At 43.4% G+C, this 10710-nt stretch overlaps 1 pseudogene; it reads right to left on the reverse strand.

Moving 5' to 3' along the window:
- Positions 1-9125: 9125 nt before the first annotated feature.
- On the reverse strand, positions 9126-10211 carry LOC123777416 (ferritin light chain pseudogene; annotated as a pseudogene).
- Between the last annotated feature and the right edge of the window lie 499 nt (positions 10212-10710).

The following is a 10710-nucleotide window of genomic DNA, read 5'->3' on the forward strand; positions in this document are numbered from 1 at the left end:
TTAATACATTACTCCCATCTAATCCTTAGCTCTCATTCAAGTTGCATGAGTCGCCCCTTTATAGTAAAAGGATCCAGTTGAGAAGCATGTCTTGCATTCAGTAGGTCCTTAGTCCAGAGTGGTTCCTCCACTTTCCCTTGACTTCTGTGACACTAATGCTTTTCAAGGTTGCAGGCCAGTCATTTTGTAGAATGTCCTTCATTTTCTTTTGTCTCATGTGTTTTCACTATGGTATTCAGATTATGGTCTTTTACAGTAAAGATGGTGGATGATTTCCATTTGTCCTTTTCCAGGTGATGTTCACTGTCACTTGACTAATGTGGTAGCTGGCAGGCTTGTCCTCTATAAATATTTTCCCTTTACAAATATCAAGTATTTTGTGAAGAGTTATTTTGAAAATCAAAGTATGTTGCTCCTTCTCAAACTTTCTATTTATTTATTTATTTGTTTGTTTGTTTGTTTTGTTTTCTGCTTTATTTAATGGCTTATAATATATTACTATCATTTCTTTTGATGCTTAAATTGCTCTCGATTTAGAAAATGGGAGCTTCTTCAAGATATCCTCTGTGTTCTTTTGACATGTCCCAATATGCTTTGAACACTTTCTTGCTTTTTAACACAAAGAGATATTCCAGGCCCATATTGCAATTTTCCTGCTTTAGGCCTGGAATTGGCTATTTCTCCAAGGAGTGTGGTTGCTTTTAGTGGGCAGTGGTATTTAGAATCCAAAATTGGGAAGGTATGGGGCGCCTGGGTGGCTCAGTCATTAAGCGTCTGCCTTCGGCTCAGGGCGTGATCCTGGCATTCTGGGATCAAGCCCCGCATTGGGCTCCCTGCTCTGCTGGGAGCCTGCTTCTTCCTCTCCCACTCCCCCTGCTCATGGTCCCTCTCTCGCTGGCTGTCTCTCTCTCTGTCAAATAAATAAATAAAGTCTTTAAAACAAACAAACAAACGAAAAACCCAAAAAACAAAATTGGGAAGGTAAGTACGCTCATGCTTATGGGAGTATCACTGCTCCTGTGTCCTCTCAGGACAAAACTAGAGAACATGTGTGTATACATATTCACGCATATACACACACCTTTATTTATTTCTTTATCTATGTGTGTATCTATCTATATATCTACCCATGTCTGTCTGTCTGTCTATCTACCTTAAAAATAATGATTTCACACTGATACCTTCAATTTCGATTCACCATTACAGGGCTCTGACTTCCCACACTAGGCTGCCCACTCTCCTCACCTTGCTCAGGGTCTGATCCCCACACTGGGCAGCCCATACTATGGGGATATCTTCCTCCCTTCGTTTCTGTCCCAAGCTCTAACACCTCGCATAAAGGACCTTCCTATGCCGATGCCCTCTTTACACTGCTTGGACTCTGGCACCTGCGCTGAGCAGCCCTCTCCATGTATGCACTTCTCGGACTGCTTGGACTCTGAATTCTGCTCAGGGGCTCCTCTACCCCCACCCCTACCTTATCCTACAGCCATCCCTGCCCCATCTAATGGCTTTAGAATTGAGTTGTTCAGGATGGGAAGGGGAAGGGAAGAAGAAGAGAAAAAAAAATCATACACAAGCTCACTTATTTTAAGTAACTATTTTCATTTTAGTTTACTTTCAATCTTGACCTTGTATATGTACATATATATTTTCTACAGTTATCATACAGTAAAGCAATTGTTTTATATTTAAGGTTAATATTGGAATTCTTTTATAATTCTTATTATAATTCTTTTATAGCTGGCTGTCTCTCTCTCTGTCAAATAAATAAATAAAATCTTTAAAACAAACAAACAAACGAAAAACCCAGAAAACAAAATGCAGAGGATGCATAGAAAATGCTTTAAGAAAATAAGCCTTAATTTACTCAACCATTTCTGTCTTATTGGTCATTTATGCTGTTCCTCATTGTCCCATACAGATAATGCTGTATGGAATCTCCTCATGCATATGACCTCCCTGGTCTGTTAGATTAATTTCCTTGGCTGATGCCCAGGGGTGGGCTTATGTGCTGGGAGGACATGAATGCTCTTGAATATGTGCAAAGCATTGAGTTAAGGGTTTATCACCTAGTAAGTCCTCAACACATGTTTGTTGAATCTGAATAAGGATATCGCGTTCCAGAAGGGTCTTCCAAATTACTGTGCTGACAACAGCATTTGAGGGGTGTTTGTTTTCTTCTTAAAGAATTTGATTGCTTTGGACAAGTTGCTTAACTTTTCTAACCCTCAGTTTCCTCATCTCTAAGTAGAGTAATCCACAGTCTAATTGTACTGTTAACTCCCCACCCCTTCTCACAGAAGACCCTGTGAAGTCCCTTATCTGTAGGTGGCTGAGGGAAACCAGTGTCTGTCCAGTCTGGCTCAGACCCTGTCCGGTGCGCCTTGGTTCTATATCACCCACGTAGCAGGTCCTTCGTCCTTCACAGGCACTTCCTGGTGTCACAGCCTCTAGTCCTCACTGTAAAGCTCTCAGAACACCGACCGTTCCCTGCTTTCTGCTTCTGTCTGCACCGCAGCCACAGCTGAGGTGGGCCCATCTCGCCATTCTGCTCAGTGGTGAATGAGGAGTGATGGACATGGCTCTGGATGATTAGAGTGGAAAGGAAGCCTCATTCCAGAGCAAGTGGAATCTAAAAAGAATTTCTTGACTATGTAGACATCAGGAATGTATGATATTTGCCGTGTTCCATTATAAAACGTCATCCTCTGCATTTAGTAGCTTGAGGATTTTTTGTTATTGTTGTTGATAATGATGTGTTCGTGGTTCCCTTAAGCCTTTTTGACTTTAAAAAAAAAAAGTTAAAAACATCAAAGCAATGTATAAATGAAATAAAACGTGATCTAGCGCTATCATTTTTTTAATAAAAAATGGCATCTCTTCTCCATCCCTTCTTATCTTGATTGCTTCTCTGAGGCAACTACTTTTAACTCTTTTAGCCATTGTTTTCCTAATATTTGCCTCCGTTTCCTAAAAAAACATTTTAAAATACAAGTTGCGTTGGCTCTGGTTCTTAGTAAAAGAACTAGAGTGAATTTTGTTATTCGTTATGAAGAAAACAAATGTATTAAAGGATTTAGGTGGGGGCGCCTGGGTGGCTCAGTCATTAAGCGTCTGCCTTCGGCTCAGGGCGTGATCCCAGCGTTCTGGGATCGAGCCCCATGTCGGGCTCCTCCGCTGGAAGCCTGCTTCTTCCTCTCCCATTCCCCCTGCTTGTGTTCCCTCTCTCACTGGCTGTCTTTATCTCTGTCAAACAAATAAATAAAATCTTAAAAAAAAAAATAAAGGATTTAGGTGGCTTACTGAATTTGGGGGCATTCTGGAGAAAATGGATTGAAGCTGAACTTCTAGAAATAATGTTCCAGACCACACCACAGATTAGCCTGCTGAGGAAACTGTGGCTACTGACCACAAAACCACACTGCCGGGTCCATCCTTAGGAAGCATGCCAGCCAGAGGTCTCTCAATCAGTGTGTATGTGCAAGCCCATCAAGCTGCATGTCTATATATAGATAAACGTGTAAAGTAAAACACATTGTGCAGCTCCCCTTCGGCTCACTTTGGCCACCACCCACGCCAGCCCCTCACCAATTGTTTCCTTTCTTTCTCACTTTTTTCAAGTATGTATGTGTGATCGGTAGACTCTAGCTTCAAGCTTAAATGTGAAAAGTGAAGTGTGTCATTTCCTCACAGAGAGCTTGGTGACCCAGTGTGTGGGTTGCATGCTGTCTACTTTTTTCATTAGAATACTAATACTATAGTATATTAGTTACAGTGTATTAATATGTTAATCATAGTTATTTTTTGATGGTCTGATAATTCCAACATCATTGCCATATCTGAGTCTGGTTCTGATGCTTGCTTTGTCTCTTCAAACTGTGCTTTTTGCCTTTAAGGATGTCTTGTAATTTTAGGTTGAAAGCCAGACATGATGTACTGGGTAAAAGATGCTGCAGTAAATAGGCCATTAGTAGTGTGGTGGTGAGGTGGGTGTGGGGAGTGTTCTAGAGTCCTGTGATCGGGTCCTAATCTTTTAGTGAGCCCAGGCATGGGACTGTGAACTTCACTTGTGGTTCTCAGTTCTTCTCTCCCCTCTTAGGTGGGATAGGGTGGCTAGAGTCAGCTGGAGTTGGCTATTTCCCTTCCCCAAGGTCAGTTAGGCTCTGATAAAACCCCAGCAGATTAGGTTCCAACTAAACAGTTTCTTCTAAAGGCAGGCCTTGTTAAGAACGGAACGTTCCTCTTCTCCTTCTGCTGATTTTTTTCTGATCTTCACAGGGAGAACCTGGTAGAGCTCCAGGAGGCAAAATTCACAAAAGTGTGGGGTTCTCTCATGACTGAGTCCCCTTAAGTTTTAACTCTCGGACTTGTCTACCCTGAGCCTCCCCCAATCCATCAATTACAGTTCAGGTTTTCTATCCTCCAGGCACTGGTTCCTGCTGTGGTTTCTACCCTGGTGTGTTGTGATTCTCTGGATCTACTTACCTATCTCTCCAATTTTGGGAGAAGCACTTTGCCCTGTGACCTTAATTCTCTGATGTATCTAAGAAGACTTGTTGATTTTTAGTTTGTTCACTTTTTACTTGTTGTGAGGACAGAGCAATGACTTCCAAGCAACTCACACGCTGGACCAGAAACTGGAAGTCTCCTCCTGATCAGGTGTTCTAAAATATTTCTCTGCCAGAAGATGACCAGTACAATTAGAAAACCCCCATTCAACATGGCAGATTAATTTCATATGTGTTTAGTAGGTTTTATTTGAGACAGCCTGAAAGACAAGCAATGACATCGGCTTTGGAGTTGGACCTGGTTTGGAAACCTGATGTGACTGATGTCTGCCTGTGTGACTTTGGACATGTTACTTACTCTCTCTGAGTGTCAGTTTTTGAACACATAAAATGGAGGTTGGATTATACTCCTTATAGAATTGCATTGCTGCTGTTATTTTTATTCCTAATTCAGAGAATAGGGGACAACTGGGCAGGATGGTGAGGAAATCTCTTCCTTCCTTTACTGTGTCCTTAATTTCTTTTTTGCCCTGCTCTACTAATTCACTTCTTTTTTTTTTTTTTTAAGATTTTATTTATTTATTTGACAGAGAGAGAGACAGCCAGCGAGAGAGGGAACACAAGCAGGGGGAGTGGGAGAGGAAGAAGCAGGCTCCCAGCGGAGGAGCCTGATGTGGGGCTCGATCCGAGAACGCTGGGATCATGCCCTGAACCGGAGGCAGACGCTTAACGACTGAGCCACCCAGGCGCCCCTACTAATTCACTTCTAACAGTAACTCTTTTACTACCTCTTCTATCTTTCCTGTTAAGCCTTCAATGTCATCCTTGTCTCTATATAAAGATAGAATCTATAGGGCTATACTATAGTATTACATTCTTCCATGAGCATCAAGGAAACCCTGACATAGGCATCTGGCTGAAGTTTATAAATTGGTGATTTCTGTTTCCAGCCAATTTTCTTTTCTGAGTCATCAGACTAATTTGAAACTCCCTATGTGTTCCATTGGTACTATGTTAAGTAGCATTTGGATTTCAATGACCATGTTAGTAGTCAGGACATCACTGAGGACAGAGTTAGGTTTGACTGTAGGAATTCCACAGCTTCTTTCCCCACATCTTGCTCAGTGAAATAGTTAGACTCTCAGTTCCTCATTATAAAGATTCTAGGACACACCCTGATGAGTACATTCAATTTGTCTCTAGCAACCTTTCCTCTGCAGATGAGCTAAAGGTCAACTGTTAATTAAGGTGGAGCAAAAATGAGGTGAGTGCTGGCTGAGTCATGGGTTGGGAGTTGGAACACTTCAAAGCTGGATATGGCTGGGTCCAAGTCGGTTGGATCTGTTTCCTCTAGTTGCTATTTCCAAAGGCCTTTATGGAGGAGGGGAGGAAATGAGAACCAAGAGGAGAAAGAGCAAAGGATGAGGAGAGGAGAGGGCAAGAGATAAGGAGGAAAGAGAGGTAAGAAGGAAACTGAACTTTATTGGGTGTTCCTCACATATCAGTAACCATCTTATTCATTTCGTGCTACTGCTTCTTAGAGCTGTCCTTTAGCGTAGCAATCACTCCTGTTTGTCCAGTATCTGCTTTGTGCCACATACTGTGTGATGGGCCTGGTGATGTAATGTTGAATAGTTCATTCACATCTGCCTGAACAGGAGGTGTTGACAGTCTAGTAGGGGACTCTGACACTGAGAGAGTTTCCATACAGGGCACTAAGTGCCTTGGGTATGTATAAAGACGATGAAGAGTTTTCAGGCAAGAATAATTAGTATTGCCTAGGGAAAGTAGGTCTGGAAAGAATAAGGTGCTTGGAAAGAGGGTCCTCTAAGTGGAGGGAGAGGTATATGCAAACTCATGAGGGCATAGAACATCATCATAAAATTTGTTGTGGCTGGAACACAGGGAGTAGAATACGGTAGTGGCCTGATCATAGTGGGTCCTCTGGGCCAGCCCAAGTTTGGGCTTCATGATGAGGGGGGAAATACCGCAGTAGAGAAACAGCTTGGTAGCACCCGTCTTTTAGACAGGCTCCACGGGCAGCACCGTGCAGGAAGGGTTGGAATTTGTTGAGAGTGAAGTGCAGGTGATTCCAGAGAAAAGTCTGTTTAAACAGTCTAGACACAGACTAATACATGTCTGAGTAAGACATGGAAGGTGAGAAAATTCATGGACTCCAGTGACTATTATAAAATAATAGAACTTAATGACTGATTGGATGGTGGTGGGAAGGATGAGGGAAATCTAATATAACACTCAAACTTCTGGGTAGAGAAATTAGGATCAGAGTAGCCCACTGCCTTGTGTTAGAAATTGGTCCTGGCAATCACTCCTTGCTGCCTCTCTACTGCAGTCTCCAAGGAAGCAGTAGTGACAAAATTGTTCCTATTGGAACCAGTACTCGGGCTGGAGCATGTAGATAAGGGTCTATCTCCTCTTCCTCTGAGTCTCAATGTTGGAACATCCTACCTAGATGTAGGATAGAAGGGGAAAGCCAGCCAAGTCAACTTGCCTGTCCAACCACATTCACAAATGAGATTGAAAAGCAAGAGAGTGGAGGATACACAGAATTTAGTTTACAGTGTCTCATGTCACCAGTCAAGTGCTTCAGTCTATGTCTTGGATTAGGACCAATCTGTTTTGTAACTTTTCCACTTTGAGTGGGGTGGATGGAAAAGTAGGAGGCAAATGAAAAAAAGGAGCAAGAATTTCCTCTTCTATATCCTGGGAGAAGAAATATACAAGAAACAGGCTTGAGATGGGGAGATGATAATTGTTTCATTTTTTTTTTTTTAATTTCATTTATTTGACAGAGAGAGAGGGAGACAGAGAGCAAGGAGGGGGAACAGCAGGCAGAGAGAGAGGGAGAAGAAAATTCTGGCAGGGAGCCTGATGTGGGGCTCGATCCTGGGACTATGACCCAAGCCAAACGCAAATGCTCAACTGACTGAGCCACGTAGGTGCCACAAACGTTTCATTTTTGACATGCAGAGTCTGAGATGATAGTAGAACACCCAGGTAGTAAAGTCCATTACAAAGTTGAAAGTAGAATTCTAGAGCTCAGGAGGGAAGTCTAGAAAAATGGGTTATGGTATTATTATGGTAGGTGATAGTGGAAGTCTTGTCTGTGGTTGACAACAGGGGATGAAGAACAAACAACGGGAGCATGAAATTTAAGGGACGGTTGAAGAAGATCGCTTATGAAGGTGAGTGCTTAGAAATTAATGGGTAGGAGAAAAACCTGGACAATCTGAGGTCTGGGAAGCTACAGGAAGGAAGTCCTCAAGAAGAGGTGTTGGTAAGGTGTAAGAACAGTAAGGAGTAACAGGAGAATGGCTTGGAACAGCTACAAAGAAAAGGTAGAGAGAGCAAAAAGATGAGTAAAAGGCATTTTCAAGCTGCCACGAGAGCGCACCTGAAAATGGAACCGTATCCATCATGGTGCCAGTCCCCATGAACATACCACTTCAGCAACAGTCAAATGTCAGATTGCTAGGGTTGGGGATTTGGTGGGTAAATGTGGTGGAAGGACAAAAGGACTGGGAGCCGAAAATGTTGGGTTCCTATTCAAAAAGAAAGGAAGACATTTCAAGGGATTGGGAGACTCTTAATAGGCTGCAAAGTTCGAGTGACTGCCTTGGGGTCTCTGTGAAATAAGAGTAGTGTGAAGGCAGGAAGATGAGGAGGCAGTGGTTTATAGACTGAAATGTTGAGGTTTAAGGTTTCAGAGGCAAAACTGCTCCTCATGATGACAAGGGCCACTGTAGACATGGGAGTAGATTGTAGAGGGGGGACGGAGTTGAGGTTTATTGTCACTGAGGCTCGGGACTAAGAGGCTACGGTGTGGAGATCTAAGGTGGAGAGGAAGACAACCAGGTATTAAAGTACTCGATGAACATAGAAGTGTGATGCTCACCTTGGTGGATTGTTAACTAGAAGGGTCGAAGGAGGAATAACAAAATGGCTGGACCTTAAGAAAAAGGGATTTGGTACAGGAGGAAAAATAGCATCTTGAGAGCATTACTAGAGACTTAAGAGAATGCTGATACTACCTTTGGTGTCCCTGTAAGGGAATGAGCAGCCTCCATGAAAAAGGGAATTAATATCCTCCGGAAAGAGACAGGATTCAAACAGTCAGGGAAGTAGAGAGAGCACTATAGAAAGAGAATGTCATCCCAGAGGTGGCTTATATTGCATATGGTGTTTTCTGTTTCATTGAGTTTTTTCTATTAAGTGTTATTAACGTATTGTTTAAAGTATTATGGCTCTAGAATAAAATTTACTTTGAAGTCCAACTTTGTTGTTCTTTTTTTCCCTTCAAAGTTTCTTAGTTATTCTCACTTAATGAAATTATTTCACTGTTTTTCGAACAGATGTTGCAATAGATGTATATGGTGGACCTTTGAACAACCCAGATTTGAAGGGCACAGCTCCACTTATGTGTGGATTTTTTTCTTTTCCTGTGAAAAGCTTTATTGTTTTCATTGGCTCCATGGCTTGGGCGATGCCTCCAGGGTAGTTAAAAAGCTGCCTGCAGGGAGAGCCTCAGGCAGAAGCCCTGGCATCAGGGGGATGCCAGGGGGCCTCTCAAAGACTGCTAAGCTCCTGAGGCTCCTAGGTGTGCTTGAGGGTGAGGCTTTCCAAGAGATACTCATCCAGCCCAGCCTGGGGGCCAAAGCCTGCGGAGTTAGCCAGGTGGCCACCATCTTCTCGATGCGTTTCATCTGCTCACGCAGGAAGCCATTCTCCAGAAAGCTACAGGGATGAGGGTCTGAGTGGGCAGAAACCAGGGCACGCAGATCCAAGAGGACCTGCTTCAGCTTCTTCTCTAGGACCATGAGGATTCTGTGAAATCCAGAGCTCTATCCCACTCATCTTGGAAAAGCTTCTGCACATCCTGGGAATGGGCGCAGCCCTGGGCTGGTTTTGCATCTTCAAAGGATGCTGGCTGTCCTCATTTTTCTCCTCTGCCAATTCTCGGAAGAAGTGGTCCACACCCTTCAGAGCCAGATCTTGTGGTCAAAATAGAAACCCAGAGAGAGAAAAGTGTAGGAGGCCTGCAGATGCATGTTGACCAGGCGGTTGATGGCAGCTTCCACGTCGGCGGAATAATTCTGATGGAGCTCATGGTTGACCAGCAATAAGGAGCTAAGCTCCGAAGGTGGTGTTGGCTGGTTCCGGAGGCAGAGGATGGCTGAGAAGATGCCTCTAAAGGTCATAACTGGGAAAGAGATTGGAGGGTGGTCAGAGGCTGAAAGAAGGGGTATCCCTGGGTCTGTTCTGTCCAAGCACTTTTGAAGCAACAGACAGATCTGGAGGCCCATCAGGACCACTGCCTATACAAGGATTTTTTACAGTGCAGTGCTGTAAATGCAATTTCTCTTCCTTGTGGTTTTCTTAATAACATTTTCTCCTCTCTACCTCACTTTATTGTAAGAATACGGTATGTAGTACATATAACATAAAAACAGTGTTAATTGACTGTGTTCTCAGTAAAGCATCAGTCAACAGTAGGCTATTAGTAGTTAAATTTTGGGGGAAGTCAAAAGTTATGATTTTTGATTGTGTGGAGGAGTCAGTGCTCCTAACCCCCAGGTTGTACAGGGTCAAGTGTACTTTAATTTGGGTCTGATTGATACCCTCACCTTTTGTTGTAGGTCGAGTTCTCTGGGAAGCAGGCTCTGAGAGGAAGATTTGCATGTAGTAAATTTATTAAGAAGTACCCTTGCGGGGGGGAGGGGGTGGTGGCACTTGGCTGGCTTAGTCGGAAGAGCATAAGACTCTTGATCTAGGGGTTGTGAGTTCGAGCCCCACATGGGGTGTAGAGATTCCTTAAGTAAATAAAACTTAAAAAAACAAAAACAAAAACAAAACACCTCTCTGAGCATGAAAGAAGTGGAACCAGGCAGAGTAAGGGGTTGAACTGTAATGAAGTCACGGACAGGGGCCTCAGCTGACCCCAGGGGAATTCTGGGAATAGGACAGAACTTCATAGTTGTCCCAAAGTGAGGCAAAGGGGACTAAGACTTTGTAAAATTTCCTCCCCCGTGACTGAGCAGTTACTTGAGAACTACCCGGGAGAGAAAGTGGCTTTCTTCAGATAAGGGAGGTTCCCGGAGAGCAAGCAGGCAGGAGCTGTGAGCAGCTAAGGAATGAGCGTCTTGGTTCTGAGGTGGGAAATCCGGATGGCACCTCACAG

This window comes from Ursus americanus, chromosome 13 (genome assembly GCF_024610735.1).
Source record: "Ursus americanus isolate L20-20 chromosome 13, mUrsAme1.1.p, whole genome shotgun sequence".
NCBI lineage: Eukaryota > Metazoa > Chordata > Mammalia > Carnivora > Ursidae > Ursus > Ursus americanus.